General features: G+C 40.7%; 1 protein-coding gene across 2 annotated transcripts in view; it reads right to left on the bottom strand.

Annotated features, from left to right (window-relative positions):
• MGMT (O-6-methylguanine-DNA methyltransferase) overlaps positions 1 to 14,153 on the bottom strand; it is a 147,687-nt gene that overhangs the window by 113,121 nt on the left and 20,413 nt on the right. The gene's annotated exons all lie outside the window — the stretch shown is intronic.

Genomic DNA, 14,153 nt, shown 5'->3' with positions numbered 1-14,153 from the left:
GAAAAGCATCTAAATATGCTGAGATAGCACAACCATGCCAGTAACCACGGATGCTTCTTTCACTTGCTAGCTTGGCACAATCACGAGCCATGAATTCTTTCAGCTGATTCCCACTGAAGTCATAAGCCAAGAATCATGTTTTGTTGTAGATGCCTTTTAGAACAAGAGGAAAAGTGCCGGGAAATCAAAGCTGCACTGGGCTAGGAAAGAGAAATTAAAGTCATCTTCCTCCAGTTCTGAGGGCAAGGAATCAGGGTCTGAGCCACTCATTAATGAGTTCACACACTTGAAAACTTAACTGTTTGACACCATTGGGTGTCATTCCTCCAAACATAACCACCAGTCCCATGCAAAACCCAGGAAGCTGGAACGCCACACCATACCTCAGATATTATGTCTGTGTGACAGAAAGAAATTGTTAAGGTACAGGAACTGGACAGAGTCTCAAGATTTTGTCAGCCCTACACTGAAGGTAAAACACTAGGAATGCAAAAGCACAGCACAGATACAACAGCAAATGCATTCCCTCAAGTATGAAAGATGAGACAGTAACTACATAGAATTTTTATGGACCAATTTACAACAGAGGTGCAACAAGAAGGGGAATCCCATATTTATCACAGCCCCAGGAATGAAGGAGGCCACATAGAAGACAAAATAAAGAGAGCTGCCAAGAAGGAGGAGTGAACCTCAGGCAGCAGTGGCCATCACAGAGCAGCACGGCAACAGGAAAATCCTGAAGCGCTACCACAAAACAGCCTCTGTGCCAACACACACAACAAGTACAGGGTGAACACCACCAGCTTAGGTTACACTGCCCTCACAATGAGAAATGGTGCTGTGATTTTGTATCCAGGAATTCAAGATTCTAGATCTACAACATAAGGAAGCTAAGAGCAACCATCTGAGATGTGAACAAAGCACAATTAGCAAGTAGAAGGTGTTCTCAAAATTGTATATACGAGTTACTTTGTTTTCCTTCAGATTCATTATACCTGGGGGTTGTTGTTTGGCCATTTGGCATCTTTTTACTGTGATTTAGCATTACTTCAGACAAAAGTTTCTTTGTTCATCTTCAAATTCCCTGCATGTGCTGGAAATCATACATATCATGAATGCCTTTTTTGTTCCTGTATGCTTTTGTTATTGCTGTAAGTTCTATGAAAAAGAGTTTAGAAAGTATTTCCCAGAACAGACAGGAAGCGAGACACGCTGTCACAACCCTGAGGATATCCTCTGCTTCACACTGAAACATAAATCTTAAAACCCCAAGGATATCTGCATAAATGAGGAGCATCTGGACAACCTCAGAGGCACAGGCAATGTTAACCAGCACACAGAAAACTTCTGACCTACAGGATTTGATAGGTGACCCCAACCATGACCAATAGAAACTGCAACCAACACTGGAGCAGAGTAAAAGGAGGATCTGGTTTAACAGGCAACAACACAACCTGAGCAGCCAAAGTACAAAAACTTCCCAAAGTGTTCAAGTGCAAAATGCCTTCAAAGGCAAGCAACAAAACCCCCCCACACAACTGCAGCCACTTTGATTGGTTGTTCCTGCCGTCACCAGCAGAAGAAATCAAAGAAAGCCAGACTGTTTCGAAGAATTCAAGTTGAGGTGGAGAGTCATGACAGTCTAAGGTGCTGTGCCGGGGGATGGAAAGGGTGAGACACAGAGATCAGGTCATCCTGGACTTTTTGAATTGCTGAGGTATAAACAGAAGATGTTTTCTATAGTCTTCAGGTGTTAGTGTCAGCACTGAAAATTAGAACAAACTATTTTCAGAGGTGAAGAACATTCATGAGCTGTGAAGAATGACTACTTCCAAATTATGGAGGTACTACTTTTCAAACTGCCTTAATACAAGCTGATTTATATTTACGACCAAGTTTCATACAGTGTTTAAACTTTCAACAACTCCTCCCAAGTCAGATCATTGAACTTGAAGGTTGTTAAAAAAAATAAAGCAGCAAATAGTCTCCATCCTCCTTCTCCCGTATATCAAGACACCTACAATCAAGCTGCTCAGTGCAGTCATCCATCCCAAGAGGCTTTCCAAAAACTGCATTTTGGTCAGCACAGCTGTAGTTTGCATATGAGCCTGCTGTAGCACTGTGTACCACACAAGCTCCAGGTCTCAGGCAACAGCCACCAAAAACTTGGTGTACATCTGCAATGCTTTATACATTGATACGTGCAACTGCAGCCTGATGGCTGTATGCATTCCTAGAGAGCATCGTGCTTTTTAGGTTTAGCAGGGATTAATCCACCCAGAAACCCAATCTCCACTCTTTCAGGGAGTCGTCTTCTCCTTGACAGCAGTCTATGACAGAATTCTTACTTCACTTCTAGGGAAATTTAGGCATTTCCTATTGAAGCATGAAGGACCATAAGGCATCCAAAAGGACTACAAAAGTGGACGTTCAGTGCCTTTCAGTAGGAGTGACCACAGTGCCACAGGTAGGTTGAGACAAGATGAAAATAAATAGGCTTGCCACTGTCTGTTAACCAAGGACTTGAGAAGCATTTCAGTGCCATGCCAGGACAAAGCAACACTGTCCTTATTGAACAGGCTGTACTGTAGATAAACCACGGCCCCCATCCTGGACTCTTGCACTGCCAGTGACAAAAACCCTAAGGATAAGCTAATAGCCCAGTCTCCATGGTAAAATCCATCTGTGGAACCCTACATTTGTAAGGTAGGCAGTCTCCCAACTTAGTTCTGCCTGTGTGATGAGGAACATATTTAGCTGTCCAATGGTGCAGTTTACCCAGTGTGGCAATAGCTAGTCTTTTTGAATGTTTTCTTTCCAGCTCTGGAGAGACTTTCCATCAGGAGCAGAAAGGGGTCACCATTTTTGCAGCTAGAACTCTGTTAGCGAGCACTAAACTCCATTCTTCAGCACAGGGGCCAAGCTGACACCAACCTAGGTAACATCTGACCAGCACATCCAAGATTAGATACTCACATGTGTGCATGTCTGTATGGGTATTTTAAATCAGTGATGTTATATGAACCTGCATCATAGGGCCCATGAAACAACACAGAGAGGCTGTGTTAATCATCATCATCTGAACACAAGCAAAACCTAACCATGGAATGAGAAAATCAAGGGTTCACGCACCAATACCCAAGTAGAGGAAAAACAAGGGACAAGAAAACAAGTGACTGGCAACCTAAAATATAAAGTTTTTAACTTTATCTGATTACTTCTTGCTCTGAACTACCACAAGCAGAAGAAAGGCCTTCTGCAACAGTCCTGTTTTGTACTAGACCATGCTTTCATGTACAAGTCTATATTATTATGAAGTTCCTCAGGAAAATAAAATACAATTAAAACACCTATTAGTGTGAATGACAATTGACGTATTAGCAGACTACAACAGCAAGCCTCTCAAAGGTCAAACTTAACTAAAGAAATTGATAGCTGCTCAAAAACTAATTTGATTAGATGATCACCAGGATTTCACATTTCCTGTCTATTACACAATACATTCACTCAAGTTTAGGAGCAATCAGAAAAGCGCTTTTTATCAGCAGCAAGCACTCATTAATATGCAGAGAGGCAACTGTGAGTATTTATCACTTGAAGGATTACATGCACTAAACAACCTTAAATTCTTCAAAGGCCAATAGCAGCTTCTCTCTACTTAACGAGGCTTTCTGAGAACTAGCAAAGACAGGCTGCTAGAGATCTACCTACAAGACACCTATCCTTGGAATTATTCTTATTTAACCCTTTAATGAGCAATTGTTTTAAGGAAAGTTGAAAAGTTAAAGACTAAGTACTAAGGCAACTACTGGTAATACCAATGAAACCATCCTAACACGGAATAGCTGGAAGAATTCACAATGCTAACTGCTTTGACAATGAACTGAGAACTCAACTAAATCTTTCCTACTTCTTTTCCTCAGTAATCTGGGCAGGATGCAGTCCTGCTCAGCACTACGAGACTGGCATTTCCTTCTCGCGCGATTCGCAAGGAGGTCTGCAAGATTAAAGCAGTCTGCCTTTGACTTCTTGCTGTGATTTCATTAAATCCAGCACAGAGCAAGGAACTGTGATGGCAACAAATACTGACCTTAATGTCTTCAATCCTATGCTTATCCCAAATAAGCTGTGGATTCAGAACAGGAGTGAATATAGACATATTTTCAAACTACCATTTCATTAAAAGACGCAAAGTGAAGTGACACCATGTGGAAGAAAAAAACCCCATCCAAATACAGTAAGGTGGTCTCTGTTCCTAAACAGAAACCCAGTCAAAGTTAAAAAATATACCAGGGATTTCTGGAGATAAATTATTAAAAAGCACACAAAGTAACTATGCTGTTGGAAGGTTTCATTGTTTTGTTTAAGACAAAATACTACAGAAAGCACAAGGCAGGGTATGCACACAAACCAGCAGAAAAAGGGACAGTGAGAGCTTCCAGTTTCTGCCTTTCTACAAACTCCCACGAGACACACTGATGTATCACACCAGCCAAGAAATACCCCTTGATGTGACTCTTTAGAAGAACCTGCTGGTACAAGCACACTGCTTACACTGCAGCATTCTGCCATGACATGCTTCCATACTGTGTATTTTTAGTCTTGCATCTAACTTCAGCAACTTTGAAGTACCTAATCATGACTGAAAGTGAACTTCCATTGCTCTGGACACTGGTCATCTCATTTATGTTGCTTCCTATTCCATTTTAATTTAATTGAAAACAAAACCACACTAAAATAAGGGGTTTTTTTACAGCTTTTAAGAAAGAAATTACAGAAGCCACCCTGTTGCACGTTAATGCTCCCAGGATCTGGAGACTTACCTTTGAAAGAAAAGCTCCTCTTCAGTTTGTGTAAATAAAAGGTGTCCTAGTGCAATCACAGGCTGCTAGAATAATGCTGCTGAGAAGGGACACTCAGGAGGGCTCTATTCCAACCCATCCTTCCCCAGGGGGGACTGAGAGAGGCAGCAAGCAGTTTTTTCCTTCCTTGAGTTTATTCTCACTTGGCATCTTGTGATGAGGGGTTAAGTCCTCACAGTTGGGCCAGATCAATGCACTAAGGAGCCATATGCTTTCCTTGTTCAATCTTTGACCATCAACACATCAGCAGAAACTCTTAAAGCCTTTCAATTCCTAACTACAGTTAAGATTTCACTTTCTTGCCATAATCCCTACAAGCCTGAGCAGTGTTTCCAAAGTTTGCCTTTGCACCTTGTCCCTTCCTCTCCATCCTTTCAGCAGTGGAGCTCATCCATGCACTCCCTGTCTTGCCAAGTGATCTCCTGACAAGCTGTCTCCTCAAGTACAGGGATAGACCATTCTTGGAGGGTCAGACAGCTTTCTTTAGTGTCTGCACATGGGAACTACATGGCACCACTCAGTCCCTCTCCTTGAAACAACAGTTCCCAGATTGCAATGGAACTTGGATTTGAGTCTATGTAAGTTAGACATTTAGATTGAACCATGAGAAAAGGTAGAGTTGAAGTCACCATGTTTCTAGGAATGGCTGTCAACACCAACAGCAAAAGTTCAAACAGCAGCAGCTACCACAGAGCAGCCCTGCTCTCTCCCGGGCTGAGGTACTCCACATCACTGCCAGGAGCACCACTGAGCAGGACTTTAAAACTGTGATGCAAAATGAGATGTGACATGGAAACCAGCACTAAATGTTTAATATGATCAGCAAGTCACAATTATTTCTTAAGTGTCTTTTTCTGGGTAACTTTTTCCACTGCATGATCTTAGCGAGAAGATATGAGATGCTGCTTCTGAATGAGTTCCACATTCCCCTTGCTTTACTTGAACATAACAATGTCACTGTTATTAATATTTTTACTCTACAAAACAGCACTAGCCTTCCAAAGAAAAAGTCCTTGACCAAAATATCAGAGGATATTAAACTGAGAAGTGATCTACTGATGCAAATCATTAAATCTATTTGCATTTGCTTACTGAACCCTAACACAGAAATTAAACTACATAGTGTGGGAAAAAGAGCTGGTTTTGCATGGTTAAAAGGAGACATCTTGGAAGATCCAAGCTCTATGTCATTAATTTTCCTTCTTCCCCTCATTAACAAGTAAAATGTTTTCACTGCTTGAAAAGTTTTAATAAATAGGAAAAAGCAGGGCAGCTGACATAAGTTTTTAATGTAATATACAAGAGCTTTTAATATTTTTACATATATTAATGTAAAAGCTAAAAATAAATGTTAAAAGGTTACATTTGTGAAGAAAGAAAAATGGCATTTACAGTTACAGGATAAGGTTTTAGAATTTAACTCTTTATTTTCCAGCACTGTGTTCTGAAGATCATTTGCCATTTAACTGAAAAGCACTGTAATTGCAGAGCTGAGCCACTGCACAAGTGGCACGTGGGTAAAGGACCCACACTGCCTCCCAGCCCTGCACTCAGGATGAGTTACTGTGCTTTGTCCTGCCAAGTCTTAAATTCTTTTTATAGAATGAATTAAGGTAGGCATTCTAAGAAGAGCTATAATTAGCACAAGCACTGGTAGTATGTGATGTTTGTGAGTTTTACTGCAAGTGCATGAGCCAAAGAAGCCAACGAAGACTATTGCAGCTGCCACCTCCAGCTGGAGCTGGGAAAGCCACTCAACACCAGACAAACCCAGATGACCCTGGTGCTTCTCAAACACAGTACATTCTGATCATAGCAGTCAAGGCTCTTCGGGTAGATCTGAAACACTTCTCAGCAAAACACTGTTTACAATTCAATTCTCTCTTTAAGGAGAGCTGCAGGAAGGGTTCCCATTATCCAGATGGGCGACTGTACTTACATCCCACCAGCTAATGTCAGGAACAGCTCTGTGGTTTTAAATCATTCTCAGCATTATCTATGTATCTAGATTTTTTTGGAGGACTAGAGAGCCCTGGGAAGAAAGCCATGATCAAGAGTTGCAATATTAAAGAATACCCACTAATTCTGATACATAATAGAAACATAATCCTTTTCATTAAGCAGCCCATTTTCCCATCTTTATAGCAAGGATTTGCAATGGAAAAATGCTCCACTGCCTTAATCCACCTCTGGCATGAGAAGTGGAAAGGTTCCACTCACGGCCTGTATTACAGAAGAGTTAGTAAAGACACACCAAGCATGGTATCTGTGGCATAGTATAGGGCAGGGTGTCAGGAAAAGATTTCTTTGCTGAGGAGATGACGCTGCACAGACAAATTGCCACGCTCCTCTTTGGCAAAATTATTTCTCAGCACTATTACAGCTTTACATCTTCTGGGCTGGAAATAAACCCATCATATTTGTGGTATTTTCGAGTGGGTGTCTGCACAAGTTATATTATCTAATACAGTTTGTTGTGATTTTTGCCATTTTAAAATACCATCACTGCAAAATGCCATCAGTGGCTTGATATAACATCTCTTGCTTTAGAAGTCTTGGCCGACTGTGGAGGTTTACACATGGAGACCAGCTGAGCAGCAAGGCTTTTTTGGTCTTCTACACACTGAAATAGGGCTTTTAGGGTTTTCACATAGCATTGTCTACATTAACATTAAAAGTCTTAAACACATCTGATTACTACCATGAATTAACTGCCCAATATAAACCTAATTTGTTTATTTACACTGAGCCCTCAAAGCCTTCTCTGGAGAGATTTCTGGACAAAATCACAACCAAAGACTTGCAGACCCACTCCTATTTGAATCTTCCAATACTGCCTTTGACAGATGAATAGAAATGTAGTAGAGCTGTCAGGAAAAATCACACATCTAAAGTATGGTATTGATTACAGTGGTGTTGCTCGACATTCATTTCAGTTTAAGCAACAGGACAACGTGGGTTTTGCCAATCATGCAAAATAAAATTCACTCTCCACACCTGACAATAAAACTCCTGCAAACCATTTTTAACAACAACTCCATCTCTGTGCTGCATTACGTGCCAGGCTTTGACAAAGTCTAAACTTTCCGTGTGTTTTCAGAGTTTATCTTGTTTAAGTTTTTGAAACACTATTTCCAATAAAAAGTTTCCTTCTCTTGATGCAGCATAAACTATGTGCAGCAGCTCCACAAGAAACTGTGAAAAAACCCAGCCTGGTTTATTTTTAATAAAAGCAGGACTATGCTATATAATAACTCTTCCTGCCACATCCATTGAATCTGCTGAAATAAAGATTGATGCCTGGATGTTTGTAGACACCTCTACCACAGAAGGTAATAATTCTTTTTTTCTTTCCTTTTTTTTTTTTGAAATGACCACCTTCCTGTTGTTATGAAGTAGTCTGAAGTAACAAGCAGCATTTTCCTATTACCTAGGCATTTGCATGTTTTGTTTCTAAGACAAGTGGCAGAAAACTCAGTGATATTTGTAAGACTTTAGTGCCACGAGTTACAAGATACTCAGAAATGAAATGCTTAGGGAAGAGAAATACGTGTAAGACTGACCTTCTCTTTTTGGTGGCTGTTCTGTATAGGCACCCAAAACATGCTTTGACTTTTCTCGTTGATATGAAAACAAACATTGTCGGGATTCTGAGGTAAAAATGCAAGAGAAGCAGCCTAAGGACCAGACCAACACAGAGCACATCTGTACTGCTGCACTGCTCCATGCACACAGACTTACCCCCTTTTCAAGGGAACCGAATGTCCTTAAAATCCTGTACAGATTTTACCCCACATTGAGTAAGCATCGCTCCAGAAGAACCAGGCACTCTGAGCCAGCCAAAGTAGCACTTTGAAGCTATTAAGAACAGGGTACTACAGAAGCAAAGAACATGTGGAGCAGTCCAAGCCCTTCACGGAGCCACTACTGAAAGGCCTCACACTCAGACTCGCATCAAATGCAGACTGTATCCCAAACCTCATCTGATTATATTAATGCCTACAAAAGATCCATCTAATGAACCATTTTCCAGTCACTGTAAACAGTAATTAAATACATTAAACTATAAAAAAGGAAAGTGCCATTCAAAACATACTTTGATCACTGATAAGTGCCGTCAGCTTGGATGATTATGGTATTTACAGGAGTAAGTGCTGTGTTTTAGCTGGCAGGAAAGCCATGCATCCGGACTTGTCTGCAGTCCGTTGCTGTTTTAGCATCTTCCCCACTGGAGGAGGAATGCCACCTTACAGAGGACAAACACTGCTACAGTATTTGCTAAAAAACACCCCAAAATAAATGCAGTTCCCAAAAAATTAGAGTTACGTTGAAATTTATTAGCGTTATTACTCGTAAGGTTTATGAACTGCAATGCAGACTATATGATGACTCCCTATGGACAGTGGTTTTGAAGTAGCCAGCAATACAGCTTTACTTATCCAAGAACCATGGGTTGCAAATAGAGCTGCACAGAAATGGCAGCTCTGCAGAGTGAGCAGAACCCAGTGCTTTGGGTCCACGAGACACAACACATCTTTCCTCAGGAAGTGGCCTGGAGCCTACAGAGCCCATGCAATGAGTAGCTTAAGTTTCAAACAAGTCTCTAGGACACTTTCCTCCTCCTTGCTCACATTCTGCTTTTAGAAATCATCCCAAACTATTAACTTCCTTACTGCAAACATGTACTTTGTCGCATTTGGGTTTTATCCTATATCATTTTAATTAGTAAAATCTCCATTACACAGTAATTTTAAGGAAGAACTGGATGGGAAGAGTGGCACCTCTTCCAAGCTGCATTGCCAATAACCCTCTATTCACATAAGTCACATCAGATGTTCATTGGTAAGCCAGCAATCTATTCAAAGCAGCAGAGCAGAGGAGTTGCATACCTACCTCCTTCAGTCTGTTTTTAGTATGCCCCTGAGCTCCACTAAGTTTCTTAGCCTTGGCTGATAACTTACTGGAAAAATAGGAGGAGTGGCACTCTCCCAAATGCCTCCCACTTGTGGCATCAAAGTGAGATATCACTTGGAGTAAATTTTACAGTATGAGGAATGAAACAGTTAGCAAAGTTGACATTTAAACCATCATCACCAGCTATGATTAAATACCTCAGAGATGAACGGAGTGGTTCACACCTCTCCAAGTTATTGTTCTAGGCTCTTATCAGACTCCTGTACACTGCTGCATCTGCTGCATTTTCACACACTTGAGATTTTCTTTGAATCTGTAATAGCTGGAAACCTGTTTAAACTGAGATTCTGGAGAGTTTCTGATAATGTTAAGACTGGCAGAGAGATGGACTGAAAATGTGGTGAACTTCTTGAACTGCAGATTCATCCTTGAAAGGTTTAGGCAGATTAATAATACAAGAATGGCCAAACTGGCTGCTTGTTCCTCCTTCTCTGATCTCTCTCAGTAAGATGTAGGGAAATGAAACACTATAAAGAAAATTGCAAATAACCTGCAAGAAATACAGAGGGCAGATGGGATCACACTGCTTCCAAAAGAATCTCTCTCCTGAAAATAGCATAAAGGGAAGCCTGAGGTATTCCCACACCACCAGGAAAATGCACATTTTGACCGTTTAAGCAATGGTAAAAGGGAGTCAAGCTGCCCCATCTCAGTTCTCAGACACGCATGGAATGTCAAAAATTTCTGTAATCTCTTGAATTCAAGTTCACATCCATACCAACATCCATCTACAAGTCTATGGAGAAGCAGACCACCTGCACAAGTTGTCTCCTGCAGGAGCTGCAAGCTCAGGTTCCTCTGTCAAGCCAAGCTGGCTCTGTGTCCCAGCAGTCCTTGGGCTGGAGGAGCAGAAGCCCAGTGTCAAGGAGGTGGCTGTCCCCAAATCATCTGCATCTTGCCCTAGAGCTGGTCTTGTCCAAGGATGGCAATGAGAGACCACAGCCAGCTCAAGTTAAGTGGAAAAACTCAGCTTCCTATGGTGTCATCATAAGTCCCACAGTAGATGTCATTATTAGCATAATCTGGGATCATGCTTCCAAAGCATCTTCTGATGTAATTATTTAGCTCAGGAAGATACAAGTATGGTTTGTTACTGCTAACAGAAGTCGTAAGTGCAACCCCCTACTCGCCAAGCAGATATTTACCCCTCCAGCTCAGGAGTAAGACAAGGCTTCCCAGAAGCATCCCAGCACGGAAACAGTACAGCCAACAGCAGAATAACAAAGAAAACTAATTCTGAAACTTCAAAGCTTCTAAAGACAAGCAGAAATACAACAACAGTAAAAAAGTAAGGTTTTTCTTTTGGACATCAGCAAAAGGGTTAAGCACTTGCAATATTTCAAGTAGGAATACTGGAGGAAAGAGAATCTTCTTGATCAAAACCAATCCTTACATTTGTATACACTGAAAGAAAAGCCATAACAGCTGACAGTACTAAATTACATATCTACTTTTAGTTCTTACTTTGAAAATACGAGCTATGAAGCTGACATCCTTAGAAACAGATAGATTTATAAAATCAAGGTTCAGCCACAGTATACTTTTGGCCCCACTTGAGAACCCTGCAGCAGTACACTCCAACTTGTTTCAGAACTGGCCCTATAAAGGACATTCAGATCTCCAGAGAGCCCATGATCCCAACACTGCACCTCTGCAGGGTGCTGTACGTGGGTTAAACTCCAGCAGCCTCCAGCACACAGCGTGTGGGTAAACACAGATAATATCACTATTCCAAAGCTACTCTGACACTGATGCCATCTATTCTGGCTTTACCTTCAGCACTTTATTAATTGGCAATACCAACCTGAATGACAAGTTAACTCACAATTAAATACTAAACCAGAAACAGGTGATTTCCAGTTACTGGTTTCAGTGACCCAATTGTTAGCACTGCACGTAGATTGAAAAATGGTTAGCAACAACTCCAGTTAGCATTCAGTAAATCAAAGCTTTCACAGTCACATGTAGGAGAAATTCCACACATACGAGTTTTATTTTACGTATACATACAGATACATTCTAAAAGCTTGAATAAAAACTCCTCCTCTCCAAACAGCAACCGCTACACTGTGCTATGTCTTGAATTTTAAGCTCCGCCAGCTTCACAAGGAGCAGAATAACCTTAGGTTATTACAACTGGTTTCATCTCATTAACAGATCAATTTCTTTCAAGCATACTGAAAACTGGATTTTACTTTGTTGCTTCTCCTTTTAGGCTACATTATAGTCTGTGTTCTTAAGTTTTAAGGAGAGCCATCACAGAATAGGTTGTAATCTCAGGTGATTAATTGCACAGCGTTTTACAAGCTGTAAAACAGAGCAAGATCTCCACAAACCGATTATGCCATTAAGCAGGCACTCTTATCAGATTTTTCTACAACTAGCAGGTTTGCCTGATGATTGCAAGTCTTAAGTATTTATATATTTCAAAGGTTTACTTATTTTTGTTGTTAAAAACACCCTAAAATCTATATTGATTGTTACATGCAATTCTACATGAGAAGTCCCAAGCACCGTGGAGCAGAATACCAATATTTATTACTAGACTCGTGCTCATTACGGTTCCCTCTGACAGGGGTCCATTAAAATCAATTTTTATGTTCCTTATGCTTTTTTTTCCCCTACCCAATGTTCTTGCCATAGTGTTTATTAGCCAGTTAGGAGAAACACTGGGCACTGTTTTGTTTTTATTTTATTCTGTCGAAAATAATGAGGCTAGATTTAACAACTATTCATTAGCAATGAGGAGAAGAGATTAAATGTTATACTTCAGCACAAACATTTACAGATGGCTTTAAAATTTTTAGAACTTTATCATCAGTAAAGACACAAGCAAGTTCCACCTTCCACCTCTTTCAGATTTAAATTGAAGTAATTGTAAGAATATTCTGCTTATCATTAACTTCTGAAACACTCTTGAGTAATATTCCTCCTATAACATAACGATTTTTGCATCTAAATCATGCAGTCTGCTAAGTTAAGTGTTATCAAGGTGCCACTAAAGCCTCAACACTTCTGTGAGGCTGGGAAATTAAGTCAGCTCACTGAGAAAACTGGAAGACAAAGATCAGATAAAAATTCAGGAATCGGGAAAAGCATCTAGACTGCCTTATGTCCGCCTGAAGAACAAGATCATGAGATCCTCCTTCAACCTGCCACCCCAGCCACAGATACATGAGCAAATGACAGCCCAGCAACTGAGACGCCCTTAGCATTGGGACAGACCTTGCCCCACAGCAAGGCTCCAAGGGAGGGAGTGCCCCACAGCCTGTGAGTAGCAGCACGTGCAGGAAGAGGTCAGTAACAAAGTCCCCAGAGCTTTTTGGGGACACACCAGTACTGTCCTAGTTAAAGGTCTGTGTGGCTGAAAGACTGATTTCTCCACTCCACCTCCCCATCACCACTTGCTCTGAAGGTATTTACTGTCCATCAAAACGTTGTCAGAAAAAAGAAGGCAAGCCACTGAGTGACATATTTGAAACATTAACATTAGAGACAGAAGTGCAACACAGACCTTTGCTCTTACTTCTCCTGGGGAGCTACACAAACACATCCAGTCTATCAATACCTTCTCACTCACCTTCTTGGTCTCCACTCATTAAGAGCCTGTAATTATTTTCTTCCAATGATCAGCCATTTCACTACAAGTCTGTGGTTTTTTATTAACTACAAATTCACAACTGTTTTGTCTTCAACTTTTATTTTCATGCAGTTCCCATCACATTTAGCATTATACAGAAAAAACCACATTTTTTTGTATTCCTCACCTTTGAGCCCACGGATCTTTTTCCTTTTTCAGGTAGATACTGCAAGTTTCAGTCTTATCCTAAAATGCTGCTTGATTTCCATTCCTCATCAGCAGAAATCCAGTATTGAAATTTAAGTTTCTTCTTCAGCTGATGAAGAAACTTAAAAGATGAAGTATTTCTTCTCCATAGCACTGGAGTTGGCAAAGCTATGAAATCCAGAGGCTTGAGAGTTTCCAACTTACTTGAGGGTTTCTTACTTACTATAAGTAGCTTATAGTAATTGACACAATTATTCCATCCTGTTCTGCCTGTTGGAAGAGATGTATCTAGATACTGGTCTGCAGAATTTGCAGAGTATGCAAGGAAGCCTTACTCCTCAGTGACAGGTTTACATGCCTGTCCAAAATCAGGGGGCAGAATGTACTTTCAAAATCTACATTAAAAACCCTTTTATTTTAGAACATTTCTTTGCTAATATGCAAAAGATACAGCAAAGAAGTGCACTTTGGAGATGTCCAAGGCACTGGAGGCTGCTTTTGTCTCTCACAGGAGCAAGCACTACGCTCCC

Source organism: Colius striatus, chromosome 8 (genome assembly GCF_028858725.1).
Source record: "Colius striatus isolate bColStr4 chromosome 8, bColStr4.1.hap1, whole genome shotgun sequence".
NCBI lineage: Eukaryota > Metazoa > Chordata > Aves > Coliiformes > Coliidae > Colius > Colius striatus.
This window is presented reverse-complemented; position numbering and strand designations above follow the sequence as displayed.